At 35.9% G+C, this 19614-nt stretch overlaps 20 non-coding genes across 20 annotated transcripts; 4 read left to right on the top strand and 16 right to left on the bottom strand.

The window, feature by feature from the left end:
• Positions 1-2532: 2532 nt before the first annotated feature.
• On the bottom strand, positions 2533-2604 carry Trnap-agg (transfer RNA proline (anticodon AGG)). Its single transcript has one exon. It is a non-coding gene; the product is annotated as a tRNA-Pro (tRNA).
• Positions 2605-3072: 468 nt separating this feature from the next.
• Trnad-guc (transfer RNA aspartic acid (anticodon GUC)) lies at positions 3073-3144 on the top strand. Its single transcript has one exon. It is a non-coding gene; the product is annotated as a tRNA-Asp (tRNA).
• A 198-nt stretch (positions 3145-3342) lies between these two features.
• Positions 3343-3414, bottom strand: Trnap-ugg (transfer RNA proline (anticodon UGG)). Its single transcript has one exon. It is a non-coding gene; the product is annotated as a tRNA-Pro (tRNA).
• Positions 3415-4361: 947 nt separating this feature from the next.
• Positions 4362-4433, bottom strand: Trnap-ugg (transfer RNA proline (anticodon UGG)). The gene has a single exon. It is a non-coding gene; the product is annotated as a tRNA-Pro (tRNA).
• Positions 4434-4768: 335 nt separating this feature from the next.
• Trnap-agg (transfer RNA proline (anticodon AGG)) lies at positions 4769-4840 on the bottom strand. The gene has a single exon. It is a non-coding gene; the product is annotated as a tRNA-Pro (tRNA).
• A 468-nt stretch (positions 4841-5308) lies between these two features.
• Positions 5309-5380, top strand: Trnad-guc (transfer RNA aspartic acid (anticodon GUC)). The gene has a single exon. It is a non-coding gene; the product is annotated as a tRNA-Asp (tRNA).
• Positions 5381-5578: 198 nt separating this feature from the next.
• Positions 5579-5650, bottom strand: Trnap-ugg (transfer RNA proline (anticodon UGG)). The gene has a single exon. It is a non-coding gene; the product is annotated as a tRNA-Pro (tRNA).
• A 946-nt stretch (positions 5651-6596) lies between these two features.
• Trnap-ugg (transfer RNA proline (anticodon UGG)) lies at positions 6597-6668 on the bottom strand. Its single transcript has one exon. It is a non-coding gene; the product is annotated as a tRNA-Pro (tRNA).
• Positions 6669-6950: 282 nt separating this feature from the next.
• Positions 6951-7022, bottom strand: Trnap-agg (transfer RNA proline (anticodon AGG)). Its single transcript has one exon. It is a non-coding gene; the product is annotated as a tRNA-Pro (tRNA).
• A 1303-nt stretch (positions 7023-8325) lies between these two features.
• On the bottom strand, positions 8326-8397 carry Trnap-agg (transfer RNA proline (anticodon AGG)). Its single transcript has one exon. It is a non-coding gene; the product is annotated as a tRNA-Pro (tRNA).
• Positions 8398-9700: 1303 nt separating this feature from the next.
• Trnap-agg (transfer RNA proline (anticodon AGG)) lies at positions 9701-9772 on the bottom strand. The gene has a single exon. It is a non-coding gene; the product is annotated as a tRNA-Pro (tRNA).
• A 680-nt stretch (positions 9773-10452) lies between these two features.
• On the top strand, positions 10453-10524 carry Trnad-guc (transfer RNA aspartic acid (anticodon GUC)). Its single transcript has one exon. It is a non-coding gene; the product is annotated as a tRNA-Asp (tRNA).
• Positions 10525-11474: 950 nt separating this feature from the next.
• Trnad-guc (transfer RNA aspartic acid (anticodon GUC)) lies at positions 11475-11546 on the top strand. Its single transcript has one exon. It is a non-coding gene; the product is annotated as a tRNA-Asp (tRNA).
• Positions 11547-12763: 1217 nt separating this feature from the next.
• Positions 12764-12835, bottom strand: Trnap-ugg (transfer RNA proline (anticodon UGG)). Its single transcript has one exon. It is a non-coding gene; the product is annotated as a tRNA-Pro (tRNA).
• Positions 12836-14184: 1349 nt separating this feature from the next.
• On the bottom strand, positions 14185-14256 carry Trnap-ugg (transfer RNA proline (anticodon UGG)). Its single transcript has one exon. It is a non-coding gene; the product is annotated as a tRNA-Pro (tRNA).
• Positions 14257-15609: 1353 nt separating this feature from the next.
• Trnap-ugg (transfer RNA proline (anticodon UGG)) lies at positions 15610-15681 on the bottom strand. The gene has a single exon. It is a non-coding gene; the product is annotated as a tRNA-Pro (tRNA).
• A 949-nt stretch (positions 15682-16630) lies between these two features.
• Trnap-ugg (transfer RNA proline (anticodon UGG)) lies at positions 16631-16702 on the bottom strand. The gene has a single exon. It is a non-coding gene; the product is annotated as a tRNA-Pro (tRNA).
• Positions 16703-17037: 335 nt separating this feature from the next.
• Positions 17038-17109, bottom strand: Trnap-agg (transfer RNA proline (anticodon AGG)). The gene has a single exon. It is a non-coding gene; the product is annotated as a tRNA-Pro (tRNA).
• A 282-nt stretch (positions 17110-17391) lies between these two features.
• On the bottom strand, positions 17392-17463 carry Trnap-agg (transfer RNA proline (anticodon AGG)). The gene has a single exon. It is a non-coding gene; the product is annotated as a tRNA-Pro (tRNA).
• Positions 17464-18407: 944 nt separating this feature from the next.
• Positions 18408-18479, bottom strand: Trnap-ugg (transfer RNA proline (anticodon UGG)). The gene has a single exon. It is a non-coding gene; the product is annotated as a tRNA-Pro (tRNA).
• Positions 18480-19614: the final 1135 nt, after the last annotated feature.

The following is a 19614-nucleotide window of genomic DNA, read 5'->3' as shown; positions in this document are numbered from 1 at the left end:
TAGGAGGTCGCGACTCTAACAAACCCCAAAAGCAGGTTTTTCAGTATACCACTGCAGGCTACGCATCAACCATGGTCCTTCACTTAGAAACGTACAAACCCAATCGCATCTTACGTTTCAAAATAAAAGGAATATTTTATCTTTTCCTAAATTACACGCTCGTACATGCATCGAACGATGTGATGCAACTCTCACCAACACTAATGCCCATCAATGAAACTCAGGTAGCCAATGATTTTGCTGTGACGTCAACTATTCTAGGATATGACTCAAATCAAGCAAACGATTTAGAAGCAATAATCGCTACTTTAAGAACCTCAAGTCTGTAAACAGAGCGCTTAAAATACTTCATAGAAGGCCAGCAAATCAATGAATCATCAAATCAAATAACAAATCCTTTGCACGCGAATCCTGAAAAACTATTAAGAAATAGTTTCTTAATGCTACTATCAACGGTCACAAATCCAATTCTAAATGCCATTTTCTCATTTTTGACAATATTATCCTTGTCATGGGGACTAATTCTAACAATATCCACAATAAGGAATTGTCTAATCCGCCTAAGGCCCGTTTTAAGACCACACTTACAGAATCGGTGGCAGAATTTTCAGCACCGTTTTCCGATTTTCAATAGAAACCCACAAATCGCTGTGGCACAAAACGAAAATGAAATTCCAATTGACTTGGAGGAAGTAATTGAGCAATAAATAACGAGAACTGCATGAATCGGGAGCACTGGATCAACTTGTGTGAATCATTATAACCTAATCGTTGCAATTATCGCCCATTAATCGCAAATAACCGAGATTGAAAAAAATATGTGTAATTTTATTAAATCGCAAAGAGATGTGTAATGTGAGTAATTATGAATTGTAATTTGTGTGCATTTGAAGTGTAACCTAAAGCGCCTATATGAAAAAAAAAAAAAAAAAAAAATTGATATATATAAAGAGTAAAGAATATATTCGCAATCAAAGTGTAAGTGTTTGAATGGCCTAAATTGCCACAGTGTACTCCCCAATATTTGGACAACATATCTGCCGAAAATTATTTTAATTTTCAGAAACAAACACAAACAAGCGTTGGGCGCTGCAGAGATCAAACGCAAGGCGCGGATCGGTTTTCAAAAGAACACCGAACGGGGTTTTCCCCAGATGCTTCACAAATTTCGACGGCAAAAGCGAAACAGCACTGCTCTGTCATGGCGAACATTGAGTTCGAACAGCAAGCAAACGATGTTTCAAACAATCAGCGAATGCTGACGTCAAGATGCGAACATTGAGTTCGAACAGCAAGCAAACGATGTTTCAAGCAATCAGCAAATGCTGACGTCAAGATCATCGTTGCAACACAAAAGAAGCGTGCCACCTGGCACACAAGAACAATGAAACAAATGTCGAAGAAGCATGAATTGAAGCATAAAAAACAATCGCGCAAACGCGTTCAATGATCGGACAATTCGCGACCAACGCTCCACGAGCATTCCACAAACAAAAAAAACATAACAACACAAACAAGGAAACAAACAGCCAGGGCTTTATATGCACCCTGGCCAAAAATTTAGCGGCCGAGTATCTGTGGTGGCAGTGGCCATTTTTAGATGTTTAATTAATCGATTTAAGTAATTAACGAACAACAAAAACGTGCGCCCCTTTATTATTTCTTGTCTAATTATCAAAATTGTCATAACGCATCCTTACCAAAAACATCCTGTTGTATATTTATCAAATATTTTATGATTTGTCATTTTTTTTACGCCTTTTACCAAACACTCGCTGTCATTATGAGAACAAAGCATTCGGCTGTTTCACACATGATAAATGTTATATCGTGACGCATATCCTTCCTTATATTGTACTAAAAAGTATGACCTTAAAAATCGCCGCGTTGAGAATTGGCACATTAGCCGCATCTCAAAACAATGATTGAAATTGTGTTTACAGTTAGAAGCCGCTTTTCGTGTACTAATATGGACAGATTCTAACTTCCTTGTAGGAGATAAGTTGAGAGAGAAAGGCGATAAGCCAACACCCGTGTGACGAAATTAATATTAGATAATGTAACAATTTGCCGTATCATTGCTGCGTCATAATCTTTTTCTCGCACAGAAAATTTCTCTTCTAAGTTTTGTGTATAAAAAGGATTGCTTACAAAAATAAAATGTCCAGTTCTCAGGATCAATTTACAAGTTGTTCTGCTGTTGAACCAATCAAGTCTAGTCGTGTCAAGACAGCGAGTGGTTGTGCTTGCCGGCATTAGCCGGTTTGCCCACAATAGCCAACACAAACTGTGTGGAATTGTAATCAGACAACAGCGAAACTTATTGAAGCAATAGCGAGGTTGATTGCCGAGGCAAATTAGTTTAATGAGACTTGCAATTAAACACGCATGCCTCAAGACAATCAAGTGATTGAATGTCAATATACTTCTAAAGTCTATGCTGAATTGATTCGAAATTTTTTAAGCAAAACAATTAACAAAACTCGCAAATAATCCCCGAAGTAATACCTTGTTGCTTTATTTAAAAGATTAGGGCTCGTCCGGGATTTGAACCCGGGACCTCTCGCACCCTAAGCGAGAATCATACCCCTAGACCAACGAGCCAGCTGCCAACATTGGTTAATGAGGTTACAATTTTCAATAAGTGTTACAGTCATGTCATTTTTTTTCGATCCAAGTCGATAAAATGTTAGAAAAGTCTTATCAGTGTTGCTGTTTAATCCACTACCGCACGTTAGACGGTTGATCATGAGATAATCAAGTGATTGAAGAATTAAGTTTTTTTTTGATTAAATATTACAATCGTGTCTTTTTTAAAAATACATTTCAAAATTCTTGATAATCTTGTTTTTCAATTGGAAGTCAATTAACCCATTTTGAGAACATTGATTTGTTAGGTTTGTTTTCGTTTTTAACGCTATTAAACACGATAGATATAATTTAAGTTGTTCAGAACATTTAGTTATTAAGGTGGGACAAACTATTCTTATTCAGCACAAGGAAAATGTTTGTTTTCAAAATTAGTGTGTTATAAATACGTATGGTTCTTATTATGTCAAATCACAGTCGGGTTCCTCGTTAGTATAGTGGTCAGTATCCCCGCCTGTCACGCGGGAGACCGGGGTTCGATTCCCCAACGGGGAAGTTATTTTTTTGTCAAGTAAATTAATATTCTGCTTTGGTTTGAAACTTTGATTTGATTTAGTTTTGACTACGAATACCTATCAATCCTCATTATTTTCTTTTGTATTCTACATCTGAACCCTTGTTACAGTAAAAAACAACAGACAAATGAAAATACAATTGCTTGAAGTATCACCTTGCTTTTATTGTAAAAAAAGAGGGCTCGTCCGGGATTTGAACCCGGGACCTCTCGCACCCAAAGCGAGAATCATACCCCTAGACCAACGAGCCAGCTGCCAAAATAGCTAATGAGGTTCTGATTTGCATTAAGTGTTACAGTCATGTCATTTTTTTTTCGATCCAAGTCGATAAAATGTCAGAAAAGTCTTATCAGTGTTTCTGTTTCCTCCACTAACGCACATAAGACGGTTAATCATGAGACAATCGAGTGATTGAATGTCAATTTATTTCTAAAGTCTATGCTGAAATGATTCGAAATTTTTTAACCAAAACAATTAACAAAACTCGCAAATAAACCCCGAAGTAATACCTTGTTGATTTAGTTAAAAGATTAGGGCTCGTCCGGGATTGGAACCCGAGACCTCTTTCACCGTAAGCGAGAATCATACCCCTAGACCAACGAGCCATTACGCTGTAACATATTGAAATAATTTTTTTATTTTGATTAAATATTACAATCCTGTCTTTATTTAAAACACGTTTCAAATCTCTTGATAATCTTGGTTTTCAATTGGAAGTCAATTAACCCATTTTGAGAACATTGGTTTGTTAGGTTTGTTTTCGTTTTTAACGCTATTAAACACGATAGATTTAATTTAAGTTATTCAGAACATTTAGTTATTAAGGTGGGACAAACTATTCTTATTCAGCACAAGGAAAATGTTTGTTTTCAAAATTAGTGTGTTATAAATACATATGGTTCTTATTATGTCAAATCACAGTCGGGTTCCTCGTTAGTATAGTGGTCAGTATCCCCGCCTGTCACGCGGGAGACCGGGGTTCGTTTCCCCGACGGGGAGGATATTTTTTTGTCAAGTAAATTAATATTCTGCTTTGGTTTGAAACTTTGATTTGATTTAGTATTGACTGCGAATACCTATCAATCCTCGTTATTTTCTTTAGTATTGTACATATAAACCCTTGTTACAGTAAAAAATAACAGACAAATGAAAATACAATTGACTAAAGTACCACCTTGCTTCTATTGTCAAAAACAAGGGCTCGTCCGGGATTTGAACCCGGGACTTCTCGCACCCAAAGCGAGAATCATAGCCCTAGACCAACGAGCCAGCTTCCAAAATAGTTTATGAAGTTCTGATTTTCAATAAGTGTAACGAGCCAGCTGCAAACACTAGTTAATGAGGTTCTGATTTTCAATAAATGTTACAGTCATGTCATTTTTTTTTCCATCCAAGTCGATAAAATGTCAGAAAAGTCTTATCAGTGTTGCTGTTTCCTCCACTAACGCACATAAGACGGTTAATCATGAGACAATCAAGTGATTGAATGTCAATATACTTCTAAAGTCTATGCTGAATTGATTCGAAATTTTTTAAGCAAAACAATTAACAAAACTCGCAAATAATCCCCGAAGTAATACCTTGTTGCTTTATTTAAAAGATTAGGGCTCGTCCGGGATTTGAAGCCGGGACCTCTCGCACCCTAAGCGAGAATCATACCCCTAGACCAACGAGCCAGCTGCCAACATTGGTTAATGAGGTTACAATTTTCAATAAGTGTTACAGTCATGTCATTTTTTTTCGATCCAAGTCGATAAAATGTTAGAAAAGTCTTATCAGTGTTGCTGTTTAATCCACTACCGCACGTTAGACGGTTGATCATGAGATAATCAAGTGATTGAAGAATTAATTTTTTTTTTGATTAAATATTACAATCGTGTCTTTTTTAAAAATACATTTCAAAATTCTTGATAATCTTGTTTTTCAATTGGAAGTCAATTAACCCATTTTGAGAACATTGATTTGTTAGGTTTGTTTTCGTTTTTAACGCTATTAAACACGATAGATATAATTTAAGTTGTTCAGAACATTTAGTTATTAAGGTGGGACAAACTATTCTTATTCAGCACAAGGAAAATATTTGTTTTCAAAATTAGTGTGTTATAAATACGTATGGTTCTTATTATGTCAAATCACAGTCGGGTTCCTCGTTAGTATAGTGGTCAGTATCCCCGCCTGTCACGCGGGAGACCGGGGTTCGATTCCCCAACGGGGAAGTTATTTTTTTGTCAAGTGAATTAATATTCTGCTTTGGTTTGAAACTTTGATTTGATTTAGTTTTGACTACGAATACCTATCAATCCTCATTATTTTCTTTTGTATTCTACATCTGAACCCTTGTTACAGTCAAAAACAACAGACAAATGAAAATACAATTGCCTGAAGTATCACCTTGCTTTTATTGTAAAAAAAGAGGGCTCGTCCGGGATTTGAACCCGGGACCTCTCGCACCCAAAGCGAGAATCATACCCCTAGACCAACGAGCCAGCTGCCAAAATAGCTAATGAGGTTCTGATTTGCATTAAGTGTTACAGTCATGTCATTTTTTTTCGATCCAAGTCGATAAAATGTCAGAAAAGTCTTATCAGTGTTTCTGTTACCTCCACTAACGCACATAAGACGGTTAATCATGAGACAATCGAGTGATTGAATGTCAATTTATTTCTAAAGTCTAAGCTGAAATGATTCGAAATTTTTTAACCAAAACAATTAACAAAACTCGCAAATAAACCCCGAAGTAATACCTTGTTGATTTAGTTAAAAGATTAGGGCTCGCCCGGGATTGGAACCCGAGACCTCTTTCACCGTAAGCGAGAATCATACCCCTAGACCAACGAGCCATTACGCTGTAACATATTGAAATAATTTTTTTATTTTGATTAAATATTACAATCCTGTCTTTATTTAAAATACGTTTCAAATCTCTTGATAATCTTGTTTTTCAATTGCAAGTCAATTAACCCATTTTGAGAACATTGGTTTGTTAGGTTTGTTTTCGTTTTTAACGCTATTAAACACGATAGATCTAATTTAAGTTATTCAGAACATTTAGTTATTAAGGAGGGACAAACTATTCTTATTCAGCACAAGGAAAATGTTTGTTTTCAAAATTAGTGTGTTATAAATACATATGGTTCTTATTATGTCAAATCACAGTCGGGTTCCTCGTTAGTATAGTGGTCAGTATCCCCGCCTGTCACGCGGGAGACCGGTGTTCGATTCCCCCACGGGGAGTTTATTTTATTGTCATGTAAATTAATATTCTGCTTTGGTTTGAAACTTTGATTTGATTTAGTTTTGACTACGAATACCTATCAATACTCGTTATTTTCTTTAGTATTCTACATATGAACCCTTATTACAGTAAAAAAAAACAGACAAATGAAAATACAATTGTCTAAAGTACCACCTTGCTTTTATTGTCAAAAACGAGGGCTCGTCCGGGATTTGAACCCGGGACCTCTCGCACCCAAAGCGAGAATCATACCCCTAACCCAACGAGCCAGCTGCCAAAATAGTTAATGAGGGTCTGATTTGCAATAAGTGTTACAGTCATGTCATTTTTTTTTCGATCCTAGTCGATAAAATGTCAGAAAAGTCTTATCAGTGTTTCTGTTTCCTCCACTAACGCACATAAGACGGTTAATCATGAGACAATCAAGTGATTGAATGTCAATATATTTCTAAAGTCTATGCTGAATTGATTCGAAATTTTTTAAGCAAAACAATTAACAAAACTCGCAAATAACCCCGAAGTAATACCTTGTTGATTTATTTAAAAGATTAGGGCTCGTCCGGGATTTGAACCCGGGACCTCTCGCACCCTAAGCGAGAATCATACCCCTAGACCAACGAGCCAGCTGCCAACATTGCTTAGTGAGGTTACAATTTTCAATAAGTGTTACAGTCATATCATTTTTTTTTTCGATCCAAGTCGATAAAATGTTAGAAAAGTCTTATCAGTCTTTCTGTTTAATCCACTACCGCACTGAAGACGGTTGATCATGACATAATCAAAGTGATTGAATGTCAATATACATCTAAAGTATATGCTGAATTGATTCGAAATTTTTTAAGCAAAACAATTAACAAAACTCGCAAATAATCCCCAAAGTAATACCTTGTGATTCAGTTGAAAGATTAGGGCTCGTCCGGGATTGGAACCCGGGACATCTTGTACCCTAAGCGAGAATCATACCCCTAGACCAACGAGCAATTACGCTGTAACATATTGAATTAAGTTTTTTTTTTTTATTAAATATTACAATCCTGTCTTTATTTAAAATACGTTTCAAATCTCTTGATAATCTTGTTTTTCAATTGCAAGTCAATTAACCCATTTTGAGAACATTGGTTTGTTAGGTTTGTTTTCGTTTTTAACGCTATTAAACACGATAGATCTAATTTAAGTTATTCAGAACATTTAGTTATTAAGGAGGGACAAACTATTCTTATTCAGCACAAGGAAAATGTTTGTTTTCAAAATTAGTGTGTTATAAATACATATGGTTCTTATTATGTCAAATCACAGTCGGGTTCCTCGTTAGTATAGTGGTCAGTATCCCCGCCTGTCACGCGGGAGACCGGTGTTCGATTCCCCCACGGGGAGTTTATTTTATTGTCATGTAAATTAATATTCTGCTTTGGTTTGAAACTTTGATTTGATTTAGTTTTGACTACGAATACCTATCAATACTCGTTATTTTCTTTAGTATTCTACATATGAACCCTTATTACAGTAAAAAAAAACAGACAAATGAAAATACAATTGTCTAAAGTACCACCTTGCTTTTTTTGTCAAAAACGAGGGGTCGTCCGGGATTTGAACCCGGGACCTATCGCACCCAAAGCGAGAATCATACCCCTAACCCAACGAGCCAGCTGCCAAAATAGTTAATGAGGGTCTGATTTGCAATAAGTGTTACAGTCATGTCATTTTTTTTTCGATCCTAGTCGATAAAATGTCAGAAAAGTCTTATCAGTGTTTCTGTTTCCTCCACTAACGCACATAAGACGGTTAATCATGAGACAATCAAGTGATTGAATGTCAATATATTTCTAAAGTCTATGCTGAATTGATTCGAAATTTTTTAAGCAAAACAATTAACAAAACTCGCAAATAACCCCGAAGTAATACCTTGTTGATTTATTTAAAAGATTAGGGCTCGTCCGGGATTTGAACCCGGGACCTCTCGCACCCTAAGCGAGAATCATACCCCTAGACCAACGAGCCAGCTGCCAACATTGCTTAGTGAGGTTACAATTTTCAATAAGTGTTACAGTCATATCATTTTTTTTTTCGATCCAAGTCGATAAAATGTTAGAAAAGTCTTATCAGTCTTTCTGTTTAATCCACTACCGCACTGAAGACGGTTGATCATGACATAATCAAAGTGATTGAATGTCAATATACATCTAAAGTATATGCTGAATTGATTCGAAATTTTTTAAGCAAAACAATTAACAAAACTCGCAAATAATCCCCAAAGTAATACCTTGTGATTCAGTTGAAAGATTAGGGCTCGTCCGGGATTGGAACCCGGGACATCTTGTACCCTAAGCGAGAATCATACCCCTAGACCAACGAGCAATTACGCTGTAACATATTGAATTAAGTTTTTTTTTTTTATTAAATATTACAATCCTGTCTTTATTTAAAATACGTTTCAAATCTCTTGATAATCTTGTTTTTCAATTGCAAGTGAATTAACCCATTTTGAGAACATTGGTTTGTTAGGTTTGTTTTCGTTTTTAACGCTATTAAACACGATAGATCTAATTTAAGTTATTCAGAACATTTAGTTATTAAGGAGGGACAAACTATTCTTATTCAGCACAAGGAAAATGTTTGTTTTCAAAATTAGTGTGTTATAAATACATATGGTTCTTATTATGTCAAATCACAGTCGGGTTCCTCGTTAGTATAGTGGTCAGTATCCCCGCCTGTCACGCGGGAGACCGGTGTTCGATTCCCCCACGGGGAGTTTATTTTATTGTCATGTAAATTAATATTCTGCTTTGGTTTGAAACTTTGATTTGATTTAGTTTTGACTACGAATACCTATCAATACTCGTTATTTTCTTTAGTATTCTACATATGAACCCTTATTACAGTAAAAAAAAACAGACAAATGAAAATACAATTGTCTAAAGTACCACCTTGCTTTTTTTGTCAAAAACGAGGGGTCGTCCGGGATTTGAACCCGGGACCTATCGCACCCAAAGCGAGGATCATACCCCTAACCCAACGAGCCAGCTGCCAGAATAGTTAATGAGGGTCTGATTTGCAATAAGTGTTACAGTCATGTCATTTTTTTTTCGATCCTAGTCGATAAAATGTCAGAAAAGTCTTATCAGTGTTTCTGTTTCCTCCACTAACGCACATAAGACGGTTAATCATGAGACAATCAAGTGATTGAATGTCAATATATTTCTAAAGTCTATGCTGAATTGATTCGAAATTTTTTAAGCAAAACAATTAACAAAACTCGCAAATAACCCCGAAGTAATACCTTGTTGATTTATTTAAAAGATTAGGGCTCGTCCGGGATTTGAACCCGGGACCTCTCGCACCCTAAGCGAGAATCATACCCCTAGACCAACGAGCCAGCTGCCAACATTGCTTAGTGAGGTTACAATTTTCAATAAGTGTTACAGTCATATCATTTTTTTTTTTCGATCCAAGTCGATAAAATGTTAGAAAAGTCTTATCAGTCTTTCTGTTTAATCCACTACCGCACTGAAGACGGTTGATCATGACATAATCAAAGTGATTGAATGTCAATATACATCTAAAGTATATGCTGAATTGATTCGAAATTTTTTAAGCAAAACAATTAACAAAACTCGCAAATAATCCCCAAAGTAATACCTTGTGATTCAGTTGAAAGATTAGGGCTCGTCCGGGATTGGAACCCGGGACATCTTGTACCCTAAGCGAGAATCATACCCCTAGACCAACGAGCAATTACGCTGTAACATATTGAATTAAGTTTTTTTTTTTTATTAAATATTACAATCGTGTCTTTTTTTAAAATACGTTTCAAAATTCTTGATAATCTTGTTTTTCAATTGGAAGTCAATTAACCCATTTTGAGAACATTGGTTTGTTAGGTTTGTTTTCGTTTTTAACGCTATTAAACACGATAGATATAATTTAAGTTATTCAGAACATTTAGTTATTAAGGTGGGACAAACTATTCTTATTCAGCACAAGGAAAATGTTTGTTTTCAAAATTAGTGTGTTATAAATACATATGGTTCTTATTATGTCAAATCACAGCCGGGTTCCTCGTTAGTATAGTGGTCAGTATCCCCGCCTGTCACGCGGGAGACCGGGGTTCGATTCCCCGACGGGGAGGTTATTTTTTTGTCCAAGTAAATTAATATTCTGCTTTGGTTTGAAACTTTGATTTGATTTAGTATTGACTACGAATACCTATCGATCCTCATTATTTTCTTTAGTATTCTACATCTGAACCCTTGTTACAGTCAAAAACAACAGACAAATGAAAATACAATTGCCTGAAGTATCACCTTGCTTTTATTGTCAAAAAAGGGCTCGTCCGGGATTTGAATCCGGGACCTCTCGCACCCAAAGCTAGAATCATACCCCTAGACCAACGAGCCAGCTGCCAACATTAGTTAATAAAGGTTGTCATTTTCATTAAGTGTTACAGTCATGTCATATTTTTTTTCGATCCAAGTCGATAAAATGTTAGAAAAGTCTTATCAGTGTTGCTGTTTAATCCACTACCGCACGTTAGACGGTTGATCATGACATAATCAAAGTGATTGAATGTCAATATACATCTAAAGTATATGCTGAATTGATTCGAAATTTTTTAAGCAAAACAATTAACAAAACTCGCAAATAATCCCCAAAGTAATACCTTGTGATTCAGTTGAAAGATTAGGGCTCGTCCGGGATTGGAACCCGGGACATCTTGTACCCTAAGCGAGAATCATACCCCTAGACCAACGAGCAATTACGCTGTAACATATTGAATTAAGTTTTTTTTTTTTTATTAAATATTACAATCGTGTCTTTTTTTAAAATACGTTTCAAAATTCTTGATAATCTTGTTTTTCAATTGGAAGTCAATTAACCCATTTTGAGAACATTGGTTTGTTAGGTTTGTTTTCGTTTTTAACGCTATTAAACACGATAGATATAATTTAAGTTATTCAGAACATTTAGTTATTAAGGTGGGACAAACTATTCTTATTCAGCACAAGGAAAATGTTTGTTTTCAAAATTAGTGTGTTATAAATACATATGGTTCTTATTATGTCAAATCACAGCCGGGTTCCTCGTTAGTATAGTGGTCAGTATCCCCGCCTGTCACGCGGGAGACCGGGGTTCGATTCCCCGACGGGGAGGTTATTTTTTTGTCCAAGTAACCTAATATTCTGCTTTGGTTTGAAACTTTGATTTGATTTAGTATTGACTACGAATACCTATCGATCCTCATTATTTTCTTTAGTATTCTACATCTGAACCCTTGTTACAGTCAAAAACAACAGACAAATGAAAATACAATTGCCTGAAGTATCACCTTGCTTTTATTGTCAAAAAAGGGCTCGTCCGGGATTTGAATCCGGGACCTCTCGCACCCAAAGCTAGAATCATACCCCTAGACCAACGAGCCAGCTGCCAACATTAGTTAATGAAGGTTGTCATTTTCATTAAGTGTTACAGTCATGTCATATTTTTTTTCGATCCAAGTCGATAAAATTTTAGAAAAGTCTTATCAGTGTTGCTGTTTAATCCACTACCGCACGTTAGACGGTTGATCATGAGATAATCAAGTGATTGAATGTCAATATACTTCTAAAGTCTATGCTGAATTGATTCGAAATTTTTTAACCAAAACAATTAACAAAACTCGCAAATAAACCCCGAAGTAATACCTTGTAATTCAGTTGAAAGATTAGGGCTCGTCCGGGATTGGAACCCGGGACATCTTGCACCCTAAGCGAGAATCATACCCCTAGACCAACGAGCCATTACGCTGTAACATACTGAATTAAGTTTTCTTTTCGATTTAATATTACAATCCTGTCTTTATTTAAAATACGTTTCAAATCTTTTGATAATCTTGTTTTTCAACTGGAAGTCAATTAACCCATTTTAAGAACATTGGTTTGTTAGGTTTGTTTTTGTTTTTAACGCTATTAAACACGATAGATCTAATTTAAGTTATTCAGAACATTTAGTTATTAAGGTGGGACAAACTATTCTTATCCAGCACAAGGAAAATGTTTGTTTTTAAAATTAGTTTGTTATAAAGACATATGGTTCTTATTATGTCAAATCACAGTCGGGTTCCTCGTTAGTATAGTGGTCAGTATCCCCGCCTGTCACTCGGGAGACTGGGGTTCGATTCCCCGACGGGGAGGTTATTTTTTTGTCAAGTAAATTAATATTCTGCTTTGGTTTGAAACTTTGATTTGATTTAGTTTTGACTACGAATACCTATCAATCCTCGTTATTTTCTTTAGTATTCTACATATGAACCCTTGTTACACTAAAAAAAAACAGACAAATGAAAATACAATTGACTGAAGTACAACCTTGCTTTTATTGTCAAAAACGAGGGCTCGTCCGGGATTTGAACCCGGGACCTCTCGCACCCAAAGCGAGAATCATACCCCTAGACCAACGAGCCAGCTTCCAAAATAGTTTATGAAGTTCTGATTTTCAATAAGTGTAACGAGCCAGCTGCAAACACTAGTTAATGAGGTTCTGATTTTCAATAAATGTTACAGTCATGTCATTTTTTTTTCGATCCAAGTCGATAAAATGTTAGAAAAGTCTTATCAGTGTTGCTTCATCCACTAACGCACATAAGACGGTTAATCACGAGACAATCAAGTGATTGAATGTCATTATACTTCTAAAGTCTATGCTGAATTGATTCGAAATTTTTTAAGCAAAACAATTAACAAAACTCGCAAATAATCCCCGAAGTAATACTTTGTGATTCAGTTGAAAGATGAGGGCTCGTCCGGGATTGGAACCCGGGACATCTCGCACCCTAAGCGAGAATCATACCCCTAGACCAACTTGCCAGCTGCCAACATTGATTAATGAGGTTACAATTTTCAATAAGTGTTACAGTCATTTCATTTTTTTTTCGATCCAAGTCGATAAAATGTTAGAAAAGTCTTATCAGTGTTGCTGTTTAATCCACTACCGCACATAAGACGGTTAATCATGAGACAATCAAGTGAGTGAATGTCAATATACTTCTAAAGTCTATGCTGAATTGATTCCAAATTTTTTAAGCAAAACAATTAACAAAACTCGCAAATAATCCCCGAAGTAATACCTTGTGATTCAGTTGAAAGATTAGGGCTCGTCCGGGATTGGAACCCGGGACATCTTGCACCCTAAGCGAGAATCATACCCCTAGACCAACGAGCCATTACGCTGTAACATACTGAATTAAGTTTTCTTTTCGATTTAATATTACAATCCTGTCTTTATTTAAAATACGTTTCAAATCTTTTGATAATCTTGTTTTTCAACTGGAAGTCAATTAACCCATTTTAAGAACATTGGTTTGTTAGGTTTGTTTTTGTTTTTAACGCTATTAAACACGATAGATCTAATTTAAGTTATTCAGAACATTTAGTTATTAGGGTGGGACAAACTATTCTTATCCAGCACAAGGAAAATGTTTGTTTTTAAAATTAGTTTGTTATAAAGACATATGGTTCTTATTATGTCAAATCACAGTCGGGTTCCTCGTTAGTATAGTGGTCAGTATCCCCGCCTGTCACTCGGGAGACTGGGGTTCGATTCCCCGACGGGGAGGTTATTTTTTTGTCAAGTAAATTAATATTCTGCTTTGGTTTGAAACTTTGATTTGATTTAGTTTTGACTACGAATACCTATCAATCCTCGTTATTTTCTTTAGTATTCTACATATGAACCCTTGTTACACTAAAAAAAACCAGACAAATGAAAATACAATTGACTGAAGTACAACCTTGCTTTTATTGTCAAAAACGAGGGCTCGTCCGGGATTTGAACCCGGGACCTCTCGCACCCAAAGCGAGAATCATACCCCTAGACCAACAAGCCAGCTTCCAAAATAGTTTATGAAGTTCTGATTTTCAATAAGTGTAACGAGCCAGCTGCAAACACTAGTTAATGAGGTTCTGATTTTCAATAAATGTTACAGTCATGTCATTTTTTTTTTTCGATCCAAGTCGATAAAATGTTAGAAAAGTCTTATCAGTGTTGCTGTTTCCTCCACTAACGCACATAAGACGGTTAATCACGAGACAATCAAGTGATTGAATGTCATTATACTTCTAAAGTCTATGCTGAATTGATTCGAAATTTTTTAAGCAAAACAATTAACAAAACTCGCAAATAATCCCCGAAGTAATACTTTGTGATTCAGTAGAAAGTTGAGGGCTCGTCCGGGATTGGAACCCGGGACATCTCGCACCCTAAGCGAGAATCATACCCCTAGACCAACTTGCCAGCTGCCAACATTGATTAATGAGGTTACAATTTTCAATAAGTGTTACAGTCATGTCATTTTTTTTTCGATCCAAGTCGATAAAATGTTAGAAAAGTCTTATCAGTGTTGCTGTTTCCTCCACTAACGCACATAAGACGGTTAATCACGAGACAATCAAGTGATTGAATGTCAATATACTTCTAAAGTCTATGCTGAATTGATTCCAAAATTTTTAAGCAAAACAATTAACAAAACTCGCAAATAATCCCCGAAGTAATACCTTGTGATTCAGTTGAAAGATTAGGGCTCGTCCGGGATTGGAACCCGGGACATCTTGCACCCTAAGCGAGAATCATACCCCTAGACCAACGAGCCATTACGCTGTAACATATTGAATTAAGTTTTTTTTTTGATTAAATATTACAATCGTGTCTTTTTTAAAAATACGTTTCAAAATTCTTGATAATCTTGTTTTTCAATTGGAAGTCAATTAACCCATTTTGAGAACATTGGTTTGTTAGGTTTGTTTTCGTTTTTAACGCTATTAAACACGATAGATATAATTTAAGTTGTTCAGAACATTTAGTTATTAAGGTGGGACAAACTATTCTTATTCAGCACAAGGAAAATGTTTGTTTTCAAAATTAGTGTGTTATAAATACGTATGGTTCTTATTATGTCAAATCACAGTCGGGTTCCTCGTTAGTATAGTGGTCAGTATCCCCGCCTGTCACGCGGGAGACCGGGGATCAATTTCCCAACGGGGAGGTTATTTTTTTGTCAAGTAAATTAATATTCTGCTTTGGTTTGAAACTTTGATTTGATTTAGTATTGACTACGAATACCTATCAATCCTCATTATTTTCTTTTGTATTCTACATCTGAACCCTTGTTACAGTCAAAAACAACAGACAAATGAAAATACAATTGCCTGAAGTATCACCTTGCTTTTATTGTCAAAAAGAGGGCTCGTCCGGGATTTGAACCCGGGACCTCTCGCACCCAAAGCGAGAATCATACCCCTAGACCAACGAGCCAGCTGCCAAGATTAGTTAATGAAGGTTATCATTTTCAATAAGTGTTACAGTCATGTCATATTTTTTTTTCGATCCAAGTCGATAAAATGTCAGAAAAGTCTTATCAGTGTTGCTGTTTAATCCACTACCGCACTTAAGACGGTTGATCGTGAGATAATCAAGTGGTTGAATGTCAATATACTTCTAAAGTCTTTGCTGAATTGATTCGAAATTTTTTAAGTAAAACAATTAACAAAACTCGCAACAAATCCCCGAAGTAATACCTTGTTGATTTAATTAAAAGATTAGGGCTCGTCCGGGATTGGAACCCGAGAACTCTTGCACCCTAAGCGAGAATCATACCCCTAGACCAACGAGCCATTACGCTGTAACCTATTGAAATAAGTTTTTTTTTGATTAAATATTACAATCCTGTCTTTATTTAAAACACGTTTCAAATCTCTTGATAATCTTGTTTTTCAATTGGAAGTCAATTAACCCATTTTGAGAACATTGGTTTGTTAGGTTTGTTTTCGTTTTTAACGCTATTAAACACGATAGATTTAATTTAAGTTATTCAGAACATTTAGTTATTAAGGTGGGACAAACTATTCTTATTCAGCACAAGGAAAATGTTTGTTTTCAAAATTAGTTTGTTATAAATAGATATGGTTCTTATTATGTCAAATCACAGTCGGGTTCCTCGTTTGTATAGTGGTCAGTATCCCCGCCTGTCACGCGGGAGACCGGGGTTCGATTCCCCGACGGGGAGGATATTTTTTTGTCAAGTAAATTAATATTCTGCTTTGGTTTGAAACTTTGATTTGATTTAGTATTGACTACGAATACCTATCAATCCTCGTTATTTTCTTTAGTATTGTACATATGAACCCTTGTTACAGTAAAAAAAAACAGACAAATGAAAATACAATTGACTAAAGTACCACCTTGCTTCTATTGTCAAAAACAAGGGCTCGTCCGGGATTTGAACCCGGGACTTCTCGCACCCAAAGCGAGAATCATACCCCTAGACCAACGAGCCAGCTTCCAAAATAGTTTATGAAGTTCTGATTTTCAATAAGTGTAACGAGCCAGCTGCAAACACTAGTTAATGAGGTTCTGATTTTCAATAAATGTTACAGTCATGTCATTTTTTTTTCCATCCAAGTCGATAAAATGTCAGAAAAGTCTTATCAGTGTTGCTGTTTCCTCCACTAACGCACATAAGACGGTTAATCATGAGACAATCAAGTGATTGAATGTCAATATACTTCTAAAGTCTATGCTGAATTGATTCCAAATTTTTTAAGCAAAACAATTAACAAAACTCGCAAATAATCCCCGAAGTAATACCTTGTTGCTTTATTTAAAAGATTAGGGCTCGTCCGGGATTTGAACCCGGGACCTCTCGCACCCTAAGCGAGAATCATACCCCTAGACCAACAAGCCAGCTGCCAAAATAGTTAATGAGGTTCTGATTTGCAATAAGTGTTACAGTCAGGCCATTTTTTTTCGATCCAAGACGATAAAATGTCAGAAAAGTCTTATCAGTGTTTCTGTTTCCTCCACTAACGCACATAAGACGGTTAATCATGAGACAATCAAGTGATTGAATGTCAATATATTTCTAAAGTCTATGCTGAATTGATTCGAAATTTTTTAGACAAAACAATTAAAAAACCTCGCAAATAATCCCCGAAGTAATACCTTGTTGATTTATTTAAAAGATTAGGGCTCGTCCGGGATTGGAACCCGGGACCTCTCGCACCCTAAGCGAGAATCATACCCCTAGACCAACGAGCCAGCTGCCAAAATTGGTTAATGAGGTTACAATTTTCAATAAGTGTTACAGTCATGTCATTTTTTTTTGATCCAAGTCGATAAAATGTTAGAAAAGTCTTATCAGTGTTGCTGTTTAATCCACTACCGCACTTAAGACGGTTGATCATGAGATAATCAATGTGATTGAATGTCAATATACTTCTAAAGTCTATACTGAATTGATTCGAAATTTTTCAAGCAAAACAATTAACAAAACTCGCAAATAATCCCCGAATTAATACCTTGTGATTCAGTTGAAATATTAGGGTTCGTCCTGGATTGGAACCCGGAACATCTTGCACCCTAAGCGAGAATCATACCCCTAGACCAACCGAGCCATTACGCTGTAACATTTTGAATTAGGTTTTTTTTTGATTAAATATTACAATCGTGTCTTTTTTTAAAATACGTTTCAAAATTCTTGATAATCTTGTTTTTCAATTGGAAGTCAATTAACCCATTTTGAGAACATTGGTTTGTTAGCTTTGTTTTCGTTTTTAACGCTATTAAACACGATAGATATAATTTAAGTTGTTCAGAAAATTTAGTTGTTAAGGTGGGACAAACTATTCTTATTCAGCACAAGGAAAATGTTTGTTTTCAAAATTAGTGTGTTATAAATACGTATGGTTCTTATTATGTCAAATCACAGTCGGGTTCCTCGTTAGTATAGTGGTCAGTATCCCCCCCTGTCACGCGGGAGACCGGGGTTCGATTCCCCGCGGGGAGGTTATTTTTTGTCAAGTAAATTAATATTCTGCTTTGGTTTGAAACTTTGATTTGATTTAGTATTGACTACGAATACCTATCAATCCTCGTTATTTTCTTTAGTATTCTACATATGAACCCTTGTTACAGTCAAAAACAACAGACAAATGAAAATACAATTGCCTGAAGTATCACCTTGCTTTTCTTGTCAAAAAAGAGGGCTCGTCCGGGATTTGAACCCGGGACCTCTCGCACCCAAATCGAGAATCATACCCCTAGACCAACGAGCCAGCTGCCAAAATAGTTAATGAGGTTCTGATTTGCAATAAGTGTTACAGTCATGTCATTTTTTTTTCGATCCAAGTCGATAAAATGTCAGAAAAGTCTTATCAGTGTTTCTGTTTCCTCCACTAACGCACATAAGACGGTTAATCATGAGACAATCAAGTGATTGAATGTCAATATATTTGTAAAGTCTATGCTGAATTGATTCGAAATTTTTTAAGCAAAACAATTAACAAAACTCGCAAATAATCCCCGAAGTAATACCTTGTTGATTTATTTAAAATTTAGGGCTCGTCCGGGATTTGAACCCGGGACCTCTCGCACCCTAAGCGAGATTCATACGCCTAGACCAACGAGCCAGCTGCCAAAATTGGTTAATGAGGTTAAAATTTTCAATAAGTGTTACGGTCATGTCATATTTTTTTCGATCCAAGTCGATAAAATGTTAGAAAAGTCTTACCAGTGTTGCTGTTTAATCCACTACCGCACTTAAGACGGTTGATCATGAGATAATCAAAGTGATTGAATGTCAATATACATCTAAAGTCTATGCTGAATTGATTCGAAATTTTTTAAGCAAAACAATTAACAAAACTCGCAAATAATCCCCGAAGTAATACCTTGTGATTCAGTTGAAAGATTAGGGCTCGTCCGGGATTTGAACCCGGGACATCTTTCACCCTAAGCGAGAATCATACTCCTAGACCAACGAGCCATTACGCTGTAACATATTGAATTAAGTTTTTTTTTTTGATTAAATATTACAATCGTGTCTTTTTTAAAAATACGTTTCAAAATTCTTGATAATCTTGTTTTTCAATTGGAAGTCAATTAACCCATTTTGAGAACATTGGTTTGTTAGGTTTGTTTTCGTTTTTAACGCTATTAAACACGATAGATATAACTTAAGTTGTTCAGAACATTTAGTTATTAAGGTGGGACAAACTATTCTTATTCAGCACAAGGAAAATGTTTGTTTTCAAAATTAGTGTGTTATAAATACGTATGGTTCTTATTATGTCAAATCGCAGTCGGGTTCCTCGTTAGTATAGTGGTCAGTATCCCCGCCTGTCACGCGGGAGACCGGTGTTCGATTCCCCGACGGGGAGGTTATTTTTTTGTCAACTAAATTAATATTCT

The sequence above is a fragment of the Ascidiella aspersa genome, chromosome 1, assembly GCF_963924565.1.
Source record: "Ascidiella aspersa chromosome 1, kaAscAspe10.2, whole genome shotgun sequence".
Classification (NCBI taxonomy): domain Eukaryota; kingdom Metazoa; phylum Chordata; class Ascidiacea; order Phlebobranchia; family Ascidiidae; genus Ascidiella; species Ascidiella aspersa.
This window is presented reverse-complemented; position numbering and strand designations above follow the sequence as displayed.